The 12,025-nt window shown below is 41.7% G+C and overlaps 1 protein-coding gene across 1 annotated transcript in view; it reads left to right on the forward strand.

The window, feature by feature from the left end:
• The window catches only part of GRID1 (glutamate ionotropic receptor delta type subunit 1), a 791,729-nt gene that overhangs the window by 275,755 nt on the left and 503,949 nt on the right, over positions 1-12,025 (forward strand). The gene's annotated exons all lie outside the window — the stretch shown is intronic.

A 12,025-nucleotide genomic window follows, 5' to 3' on the forward strand; every position in this document is an offset into this window, starting at 1 on the left:
GCAGTCACCATGGGCCAGGCACTGTGCTTAGCACCCCACAGCTATGATTCATTTGACTCTTACCTGCCCCAGGAGGGAATTGCTGTTATCCCTGGGGATGGCAGAGTTGGGTTATAGATGTGGACTCAAAACCACTGTGCTACCTTGTCCCCTGAAATTGAAAGAAATTCTGGTACCAACTCTGGTGGTTAGTGGTTACATGACCCTGGAAAAGCCAGTGTAATCACTTTGAACCTTTGCTTTCTGCTCTGTAAAATGGGGATTACGAATCCTATTAGTCCTACAAAGAAGAGGGTTGTGAAAATCAAACCAGAGTGTGCTTGTGTTGAGTGCTCTTTAGGTTTGAAATTTTATTACTAATATTATTTCAAGTGGGCACCAATGGCAGTCAATAAATAGGGGAGTTGTAGCAGAAGCGTGACAAAAGAGAGGGCTTAGAGAAGCTTAAGTATGACACCGATCATTTCCAGTAGGTAAATGTGCAAAGAACATGATCAAACAAATCACAAGAGGAAATGCAGCTTGTTAGCAAACATATGGAAAACCACTAAAACTTCAGTTGTAATCAAAGCAATGTAAATTAAAACAGGATGCCATTTTTCACCATTCAGTTAAAGAACATGCAGTGCTGGGGGACTTTGGCAAAATGAACACTTGCCTATAACCTGGTGGAGATGTTCTGGAAGATAAATCAGTAATGAGTATCTGGAACTATAAAAATGTTTGTACCTTTTGACCTGGTAATTCAATTTCTAGGAATCTCTCCTGAGGGATTATTCTAATTGTCCAGGAAGCTTTCTGCATGAAGTTGTTCAAAACAGCTGAATAAAAAATGGGTGATAATCTAAGGAGCCAATGTTAGGGGTGTGGTTAAGGCAATGATGGTATCCAGGTGATAGAGGATCCTGCAGGGACCCACGAGTGCTTGCCAAATCACATCAGATGACTGTGTAGGCTCTAAGGGAAAAGCAAGACACAGGAATGCACATATTTTATTACAACTATGTAAGATTCTGTAGGAATCTTTGCTTAGAGCCAAATCTGGAAAGAGGTAAAACAAAAAATGTTAACAATGGTTGTGTGAGGGTGGGATGAATATGGGTGATTTAAGATCATCCTTTTAATAGTAAGCATGTACTCCTTTCATATCAGAACCATAATATGGTGACTACATTGACTTGAGGATGTAAAAGGAGGCCTGGATGCCACTGGAATAGAGGCGCCATGGTTGGGAAAACTGAGTCAAGAAACTGCTTATCTCGTGTGGTATTTTTATGTAAAATCCACTTTGTGGAAAACAAAGGGATGATTTCTGAAGATAAGCCATGCTGGAAAATAACCACTCGATTGTATTTTTCTTCATATCTGGATTTTTTTTTTTTTTGTTTCAGATTTGGTTATTTATTATTGTCCCTTTTTCTCAAGAAGTGATTGGAATGTTTTTCTTCTGCTGAAAAACAAGAGAAAGTTATATTAACTTCAACCATGATAGATTCACATGCAGTTGAAAGTGGACTTGGTTTTGTCTCACCCTCTTCAGAGATAACCACTGTTAAGAGTTCAATATGTATCTGTCCACCTTTTCCCACATATATGGTGTTATATAATTATTATTTATTCTTTTTTTAAAACAAAGTTTGGGTTATAGTATGCATTTTCTTTTTTTCATTTAGCTATGTATCTTGGGCATTTTTCTATTTGAGTTTGTACTAAAGTTCTCCAGATAAAGAGGACCAACAGGATATAGATAGATGGATGATAGATAGCTACATAGGTAGATAGATAGATGTATAGACAGATGGATAGATAGGTGGTAGATAGATAGACGATAGATAGATGATAGATAGATGAGAGGGGATAAAAGTGTTCCTTTTACCAGTGTCCCCAGCACTGCATGTTCTTTAACTGAGTGGTAAAAAATGGCATCCTGTTTTAATTTGCATTGCTTTGATTACAACTGAAGTTTTAGTGGTTTTCCATATGTTTGTTAATCCCCTAATAAATCCTCTCTTATCTTTCTGTCATCTATCATATATCTATTGTCTGGGATTGGCTCACATGATTATGGAGGGTGAGAAGTCCCATGACAGGCTATCTTTAAGCCGGAGACATTGGGATGCTGGTAGTGTGGCTCAGTGCAAGTCTGAAGGTCTTACGACCAGAGAAGTGGATGGTGTCACTCACACTTTAAGGCCGAAGGCCTGAGGACCCAGGGGACCACTGGGGTAAGTACTGGAGTCCAAAGGCTGGGAAGCCTGGAGTTGTTGCCCAAGGACAGTCCCTCTGAAACTAAGACCTCTAGGCCAGCAGAGCCTGAAGTTGTGGTAACAGGAAGCAAAAATTTTGCTAGTGGGTCACTGGGGGTAATGGTAAGTGGTGCCACTCCCACTTCCACCCCTTGATTCCTGGACTTGTGAATACTGGCTATGGAAGAAACAGCACCACATATTGGGTGCTGATTTAGAGCATATACAGCCTTCTGGAGAATGTTGTCCCAGCCCTGCAAGGTACTGGCAGCTAGCTGGTGTTGTAACTAAGTATTTAGGAGGCTATCCCATTATTCTATCAAACTGGCTACTCCAAGATGAAGGGTAACATGGTAAGACCAGTGAATTCCATAAGCATGAGCCCACTGCCACACTTCTTTGGCTGTGAAATGATTTCCCTGGGTAGTAGCAGTGCTGTGTGGAATACTGTGACAGAGGATAAGGCAGTCTATGAGTCCACGGATTGTAGCTTTTGCAGAAGCACTGTGTGCAGGCATAGCAAATCTGTATCTGGACTAAGTGGCTATTCCAGCAAGAATAAAATGCTGCCACTTCTCTGGAAATGGTTCAATATAATTAACTGGTTGAGCAAGATTGTGCCTTTAATGGAGACGAAACTATGGAAACATTTGTGGGGCTGGCACAGTCTGTGGTTGTGGGCAACTCCTTCAGCCATTATTTCGTTTTTTTCCATAAGTTATTGGGGTACAGATGGTATTTGGTTACACGAATAAGTTCTTTAGTGGTGATTTGTGAGAGTTTGGGTGCACCCATCACCCATGTATACACTGCACCATATTTGTAGTCTTTTATCCCTTGTCCCCTCTCACTCTTCCCCCCAAGTCCCCAAAGTCCACTGGATCATTCTTATGCCTTTGTGTCTTCATAGCTTAGCTCCCACATATCAGTGAGAACATATGATGTTCGGTTTTCCATTCCTGAGCTACATCACTTAGAATAATAGTCTCCAATCTCATCCAGGTCACTGCAAATGTTGTTAATTCATTCCTTTTTATGGCTGCATATATATACTACAGTTTCTTTATCCACTCATTCATCGATTGGCATTTGGGTTGGCTCCATGATTTTGCAGTTGTGAATTGTGCTGCCATAAACATGTGTGTGCAAGTATCTTTTTTGAGTAATGACTTCTTTTCTTCTGTGTGGATACCCAATAGTTCGATTGCTGGATCAAATGGTAGTTCTACTTTTAGTTCTTTAAGGAGTCTACACACTGTTTTCCATAGAGGCTGTACTAGTTTACATTCCCACTGGCAGTGTGGAATGTTCTCTGTTCACCACATCCACGCCAGCATCTACTGTTTTTTGATTTTTTTTTTTTATTTTATTATTATGGCCATTCTTGCAGGAGTGTGGTGGTACCGCCTTGTGGTTTTGATTTGCACTTCCCTGATCATTAGTGATGTTGAGCATTTTTTTATATGTTTGTTGGCCATTTGTATATCTTCCTTTGAGAATTGTTTATTCATGTCTTTAGCCCAGTTTTTGATGGGATTGTTCATTTTTTTCTTACTGATTTGTTTGAGTTTGTTGCAGATTCTGGATATTATTCCTTTGTCAGATGTATAGATTGTGAAGATTTTCTCCCACTCTGTGGGTTGTCTGTTTACACTGCTGACTGTTCCTTTTTCCATGCAAAAGCTCTTTAGTTCAATTAGTTCCCAGATATTTATCTTTGTTTTTATTGCATTTGCTTTTTTGTTCTTGGTCATGAAATCCTTGCCTAAGGCAATGTCTAGAAGAGTTTTTCCATTGTTATCTTCTAGAACTTTTATAGTTTCAGGTCTTAGATTTAAGTCTTTAATCCATCTTGAGTTGATTTTTGTATGAGGTGAGAGATGAGGATTCAGTTTCACTCTCCTCCTGTGGCTGGCTAGCCAATTATCTCAGCACCAATTGTTGAAAATGAATTAGGGAGGGTTTCTTTCCCCACTTTATGTTTTTGTTTGCTTTGTTGAAGATCAGTTGGCTGTAAGTATTTGGGTTTATTTCTGGTTTCTTTATTCTGTTCGATTGGTTTATGTGCCTATTTTTATATCAGTACCATGCTGTTTTGGTGGTTATGGCCTTATAGTATAGTTTGAAATCAGGTAATGTGATGCCTCCAGATTTGTTCCTTTTGCTTAGTCTTGCTTTGGCTATGTGGGCTGTTTTTTGGTTTCATATGAATTTTAGAATTTTTTCTTTTTTTCCCCAAATCTGTGAAGAACGATGGTGGTATTCTGATGAGGATTGCGTTGAATTTGTAGATTGCTTTTGGGAGTATGGTCATTTTCACAATATTGATTCTACCCATCCATGAGCATGGGATGTGTTTCCATTTGTTTGTGTCATCTGTGATTTCTTTCAGCAGTGTTTTGTAGCTTTCCTTGTAGAGGTCTTTTGACTCCTTTGTTAGGTATATTCCTCAGTATTTTATTTATTTTTTGCCACTGTTGTAAAAGGGGTTGAGTTCTTGATTTGATTCTCTGCTTGGTCGCTGTTGGTGTATAGAAGAACTATTGATTTGTGCACATTAATCTTGTATCTGGAAACTTAGCTCAATTCTTTTATCAGTTCTAGGAGCTTTCTGGAGGCGTCCTTAGGGTTTTCAAGGTAAACGATCATATCGTCAGCAAATAGTGACAGTTTGACTTCCTCTTGACTGATTTGGATGTCCTTCATTTCTTTCTCTTGTCTGATTACTCTCGCTAAGACTTCCAGTACTATGTTGAAAAGAACTGGTGAGAGTGGGCATCCTTGTCTTGTTCCAGTTCTCAGAGGGAACTGATTTCCCCATTCAGTATTATGTTGGCTGTGGGTTTGTCATAGATAGCTTTTATTATATTAAGGTATGTCCCTTGTATGCTGATTTTGCTGAGAGTTTTAATCATACAGTGTTGCTGAATTTTTGTCAAATGCTTTTTCTGCATCTGTTAAGATGATTGTGTGATTTTTATATTTTATTCTGTTGCTGTTGTGCATCACATTTATTGACTTGCATATGTTAAACCATCCCTGCATCCCTGTTATGAAACCCACTTGATCATGGTGGGTTATCTTTTTGCTATGTTGTTGGATTCGGTTAGCTAGTATTTTGTTAAGGATTTTAGCATCTATGTTCATCTATGTTCACCAAGGATATTAGTCTGTAGTTTTCTTTTTTGGTTATGTCCTTTCCTGGTTTTGGTATTAGAGTGATGCTGGCTTCAAAGAATGGATTAGGGAGGGTTTCTTCTTTGTCTTTCTTATAGAATAGTGTCAAAAGGATTGGTACCAATTATTCTTTGAATGTCTGGTAGAATTCTGCTGTGAATCCCTCTGGTCCTGGACTTTTTTTTGTTAATTTTTAAATTACCATTTCAATCTCGCTGCTTGTTATTGGTCTGTTCAGGGTATCTAATTCTTCCTGGTTTAAGCTAAGAGGGTTGTATTTTTCCAGGAATTTATCCATCTCTTCTAGGTTTTCTAGTTTATGTGCATAAAGGTGTTCGTAGTAGCCTTGAATGATCTTTTGTATTTCAGTGGTGTCTGTTGTAGTATCTCCTGTTTCGTTTCTTAGTGAGGTTATTTGAATTTTCTCTCTTATTGGTTAATCTTGCTAATGGTCTATCAATTTTATTTATCTTTTCAAAGAACCAGCTTTTTGTTTCATTTGTCTTTTGTATTTTTTTTTTTTTTCAATTTCATTTAGTCCTGCTCTCATCTTGGTTATTTTCTTTCTGGGTTTGGTTTGTTCTTGTTTCTCTAGTTCCTTGAGGTGTGACCTTAGATTGTCTGTTTGTGCTCTGTCAGACTTTTTGATGTAGGCGTTAAGGGCTATGAACTTTCCTCTTAGCACCGCCTTTGCTGTATCCCAGAGATTTTGATAGGTTGTGTCATCATTGTCATTCAGTTTGAAGAATTTTTTAATTTCCATGTTGATTTCGTTTTCGACCCAATGCTCATTCAAGAGCAGGCTATTGAATTTCTATGGATTTGCATGGTTTTGAAGGTTCCTTTTGGAGTTTATCTCCAGTTTTATTCCACTGTGGTCTGAGAGAGTGCTTGATATAATTTCAATTGTCTTAAATTTATTGAGGCTCATTTTATGGCCTATCATATTGTCTATCTTGGAAAATGTTCCATGAGCTGTTGAATGTGTATTCTGTAGTTGCTGGATCAAATGTTCTGTATATATCTGTTAAGTCCATTTGTTCCAAGGTATAGTTTAAATCCATTGTTTCTTTGTTGACTTTCTGTCTTGATGACCTGTCTAGTGCTGTCAGTGGATTATTGAATTCCCCCACTATTACTGTGTTGCTGTCTATCTCATTTCTTAGGTCTATTAGTAATTGTTTTATAAATTTGGAGCTCCAGTGTTAGCTGCATATATGTTAGGATTATGATATTTTCCCACTGGACAAGGCCTTTTACCGTTATACACTGTCCCTCCTTGTCTCTTTTAGTTGCTGTTGCTTTAAAACTTGTTTTGTTTGATGTAAGAATAGCTATTCCTGTTCGCTTTTGGTGTTCATGTGCATTAAATGCCTTTTTCCACCCTTTAAGTTTATGTGAGTCTTAATGCGCATAAAGGTTTGGTCGTTTAACATAATCCCAGACTTCTTGGAGGCGTTGTTCATATTTTCTTATTCTTTTATCTTTGTCTTTGTTGGATTGGGTTAATTCAAAGACCTTGTCTTCGAGCTCTGAATTTGTTTCTTCTACTTTTTCAATTGTATTGCTGAAACTTCCCAGGGCATTTTGCATTTCTAAAAGTGTGTCCACAGTTTCCTGAAGTTTTTGTTTTTTCTTTAAGCTATCTATTTCCTTGAATATTTCTCCCTTCATTTCTTGTATCATTTTTTTGTATTCCCTTGCATTGGGCTTCACCTTTCTCTGGTCCCTCCTTGATTAGCTCAATAACTAACCTCCTGAATTCTTTTTCAGGTAAATCCGGAATTTCTTTTTGGTTTCGATCCATTGATGGTGAGCTAGTGTGATGTTTTTGGGGGTGTTGAAGAGCCTTGTTTTGTCATTTACCAGGGTTAGTTTTCTGGTTCCTTCTCATTTGGGTAGTCTCTGTCAGAGGGAAGGTCTAGGGCTGAAGGCTGTTGTTCAGATTCTTTTGTCCCTTAGGGTATTACCTTGATGTAGTACTCTCCCCCTTCTCCTGTGGATGTGGCTTCCTGTGAGCTGAATTGCAGTGATTGTTGTCTCTCTTCTGAGTCTAGCCACCCAGCAAGTCTACCCGGCTCTAGGCTGGTACTGGGGGTTGTCTGCACAGAGTCCTGTGATGTGAACCATCTATGGGTCTCTCAGTCATGGATACCAGCACCTGTTCTGGTGGAGGTGGCAGAGGGTGCAATGGACTCTGTTGAGGGTCCTTAGCTTTGGTGGTTTAATGCTCTATTTTTGTGCTGGTTGGCTTCCTGCCAGGAGGTGGTGCTTTCCAGAAAGCATCAGCTGTAGCACTGTGGAGAGGTACCGGCACTGGGCGGGGCTCTAGCACTCCCAACATTATATGCCTTTTGTCTTCTGCTACCAGGGTAGGTAGGGAAGGACCATCAGGTTGGGGCAGGGCTAGGTGTGTCTGAGCACAGACTCTCCTTGGGCCAGTCTTGCTGTGGATGCTGTGGTGGATGGGGGTGAGATTCCCAGGTCACTGGAGTTGTGTACCTAGGAGGATTATGGCTGCCTCTGATGAGTCATGCAGGTTGTCAGGGAAGTGGGGGAAAGCCGGCAGTCACAGGCATCACCCAATTCCCATGCAAACTGAAGGGCCGGTCTCACTCTCATGGTGACCCCTACAACAGCCCTGAGTCTGTTTCCAGGCAGAGCACGAAATGGGCTTGAAAATTTGTCCGAAGCTATCTGCCTCCCATCTGGGAGAGAAAAGGGCTTGGTTCTTACCCAGCCTGTGAAGTCTGCACACCAGATTCGTGCCCTTCCCTGAGTTCTGGCCAGGAGTCTTCTCACCCCTTTCAAATTGTTACAAAGTTCAGCTACAGAATTCCTTCTCCCTGTGGAGTTTTACCCCCTGCTTCTCTGGCCGCCCTCCCGATGGATCCCTGTGGTGCCAAGCAGGAAAGGGCTAACTGGGGACCCAGTGAGCTCCCAGGGCCTTTCTCCTGCTTCCTCTACCACTGTATTTCACTCGGCCCTCTAACTTGACTCAGCTCCAGGTAAAGGTGGAAACTTCTCTCACAAACAGACCTTCAGCTTCTCCGGTGGGGGTGTGTGTTTGGGAGAGGAGGGTCTCCCTTTCCCACTTCTGGAGTTGGGCCATTCACAGTATTTGGGGTGTCTCCCGGGTCCTGCAGAAGCAGTTTGCTTCCTGCAGAGTGTCTGTGGATCTTCTCGGGATTGCTGGTTTGTTCTTGCAGTCAATCTGGAGCTAAAATTCACAGTGCAAGCCTCTGTATTGCTCTGTCCAGAGTTGCAATCTTGACCTGCCTCCTGTCCGCCATGTTTCCCTGTAGCCATTATTTCTTCAAGTACTTTTTCAGCCCCATCTTCTTTCTCCTTTCCTTTTAGGACTCCAATGACACAAATGTTAGATTTTTTTTTTTTCTTTTTTTCATAGTCTCACAGGTTCCTGAGGCTATGTTCATTTTCTAAAAATTTCAGTCAATTCTGTCTCTGTTGTTTAGGCTGAGTAATGTATATTATTATGTCTTTTTATTTTTTATTTTTTGAAACGTAATCTCACTCTGTCACCCAGGTTGGAGTGCAGTGGTATGATCTCAGCTCACTGCAACCTTAGCCTCTCAGGTTCAAGCAATTCTTCCGAGTAGCTGGGACTACAGGTGTGCACCCCCTTGCCAGCTATTGTTATTATTATTATTTTTTGCATTTTTAGTAGAGATGGGATTTCTCCATGTTGCCCAGGGTGGTCTTGATCTCCTGGCCTCAAGTGATTCCCCCGCCTCGACCTCCCAAAGTGCTGGGATTATGGGCGTGAGCCGCCAAGCCTGGCCATATCTTTTAGGTCACTGATTCTTTCCTCTGTCTCCTCTTTCAACTGAGCTTTATTTCTGGTTATTGTATATTTTAGTTTTAAAATTTCCAGGCCGGGCACAGTGGCTCATGCCTGTAATCCCAGCACTTTGGCAAGTGGATCACCTGAGGTTAGGAGTTTGAGATCAGCCTGGCCAAGATGGCAAAACCCCATCTCTACTAAAAATACAAAAATTAGCTAGGCTTGGTGGCATGTGCCTGCAGTCCCAGCTACTTGGGAGGCTGAGGCAGGAGAATCATTTGAACCTGGGAGGTGGTTTTTTTTTTTTGTTTGTTTATTCCTTCTTTATCTATTGTATTTCCTTGCTGAGATTTTCTTTTTTCATTTGGTTCAAATACATTTGCAATTGCTCATGGAAGCATTTTTATGCTAGCTGTTTAAAAATTTTTGTGAGATTGTTCTTTATGATTTCATCATCTCAGCACAGGAATCTATTGATTGATTCAGTTTGAGTTCTTCCTGGATCTTTGTGTGAATAGTGACCTTTGTTTGAAACCTGGAAATTCTGGGGAATTACGTTAGGCTCATGGGTCTTCGTTACACCTTCTGTTTTAGCTGGTTTCTTCTGATACTGCTCTGGCGAGGGGGTTGCTGTCTCATTGTCAAATGAGGGTGGAAGTCCAGATTCTCCTCTTGGTTTCTGTTGAAACCTGAGGTGGGGGTTCCTTGTTACTACTGGGAAGATGTGGAAGTTCTAGCTCCCTAGTGAGGCCACCACTGACCCCTCCCTGGCTGGGAGAAGTAGGGATGCATCGTTACTGCTCTCTAGATGGCCTCCACTGACACCACCTTGGTGAGGGGGTTGGGCGTGGTTTATTTGTGAACTCTTTATGGTAGTGGTGAAAGTTCTGACTCTACACTAAACCCTTTTGGACATGACCCAGCTGGGCAAATGGGGACTTCATTTCAGCCTGGTGACGATGGGGAGTCTAGAGTCTGCATTCGGGCTTTGCTGGTGTGGGTGAGGTGAAACCACACTTACTTTCTGAAATGTTTGGCTGGAGTATGGTGGCAATTATCTGAAAGTTTTCTGTCTTGGTAGCCTACCCCTTTCCTGGACCTTTGGCTAGAGAGAGCAGGACTTCTGTTGACAGCATTTTTTTTTTTTTTTTTTTTTTTTTGCCTGCGTCTATTGGTCTTTCTGGGTTGCTGAGTTTTCTGCTGCAAGTCTGCAAAATGATGAGGCCAAAAGAAAACCCCAGACCTCAACATCATGTTGTTCTTCAGGTCCTGAGGTCCTGAGCTGTTCTGCCTTCTTCTCTCCGTTGAATAATCCTAAGACTCTTATGTTTGTTTTCTGTACAATGTTTGGGCTTTTTAGTTGTACTTAGTGGGGAGAATAAGGAAAAAGTCTGTCTACTATATTTCCCTGGGAGCAGAAGTCCTCACTCTGGCCTGCCCTCAACCATGAACCCTCAATGTTTTGAGCTGAAGTTCCTCCCAGCAATCTCTAATTTGCCCTGGAGAAGCGGAGTCACTGTTTCAGAGCTGGGATCCCCATGCTCTCTGGGACGTGACAGCTGTTCTTTAAGCAGAGAGATACAAAATTAGTCAAAGTACAGTTGCTCATTTTTCAAACATGTTTAATGACAGAATACATTTGCATGCTAAACAAGTATATCTGGATTCTAAGACAGTATTTAAAGAATCTCAAGTGGGGGATATTTATTTAGTTCTGAATTAACGGATGTGACCTCTCTCTCTATCACTCTCTTTCTCTCTCTTTTCCTTCTTATTTGCCTTTTTTCCCATTGTTGTCTTTTAATTAAACAATTCCTTCATAGGATGTTCCTTCATTGAGAATTATTAAAGATGTAAACCTTCCTTTATCAAACAGTGGACTGTGCAATTATTGTATAGACTTTACATTTGGCTCTGGGGAAATTTGAGAATTGCGGTAGAGAAGGTGCTTCATTAACTGGTTGAGCAAGATTGTGCCTTTAATGGATACAAAGCCACGGAAGCGTTTGTGGGGCTGGAACAGTCCGCGGTTGTTGGCCAGGACAGAGGCGGCCAGTGTTGGGGGCTCTGCAGACAGTTCCTGCTTCTGCACTGCCTGTAGGACGTGCTCTGCATAAGCAGATAGAGGACACAGGGGGTGGGGAGGAACTAGCGCTGTAGGGGCCTGACCCAGAGCTGGTGGCTGCACCACCATCCTGAGCAGAGCCATGAAAACTTAGGCTGCCTTTGCATGGTTGGGGTCTCAGTGGTCACGGGCTGGGAGGGAGGTGGGCCAGCAGCCATGTGGTAGGGAATGGGAGCTTCTCCCTTGTGCCATCTGTGCTGGGCTGCACATCTCTGTGATACTGTGAGACTGTGTGGACAGGGACCCAAGGGTGATCTGCGCTTTCCTTCTGTTAATGAATAAATTAGTTGGTTGTGCTTATTGGACACATAGGAGTGGCCAGTGAAGGAAAACAGAAAGAGCTGGCCTGGTCTCTGTCTTGTCAGTTTTCACTCTGGAGGGGAAGCAGAAAACACACACACACACACACACACACACACACTTGGATCTGCTTGTAGAGACATAGGTATAAATAGTCTCAGCAACAACCCATCACAACAGGTGTGTACACACACATACACAGACACCCCAGATTCACACACACAGACTCCATTATGCAGACACAACACACACACACACACACTCAGACCCACGTGTACATTCATGCCGTATACTGACATACTAACATATTACACACACACACATAGATGCTCAGACACAAGAGCTCCCCCGACAGACCCCCCCCCACACATA

This window comes from Rhinopithecus roxellana, chromosome 11, assembly GCF_007565055.1.
Source record: "Rhinopithecus roxellana isolate Shanxi Qingling chromosome 11, ASM756505v1, whole genome shotgun sequence".
NCBI classification, from domain to species: domain Eukaryota; kingdom Metazoa; phylum Chordata; class Mammalia; order Primates; family Cercopithecidae; genus Rhinopithecus; species Rhinopithecus roxellana.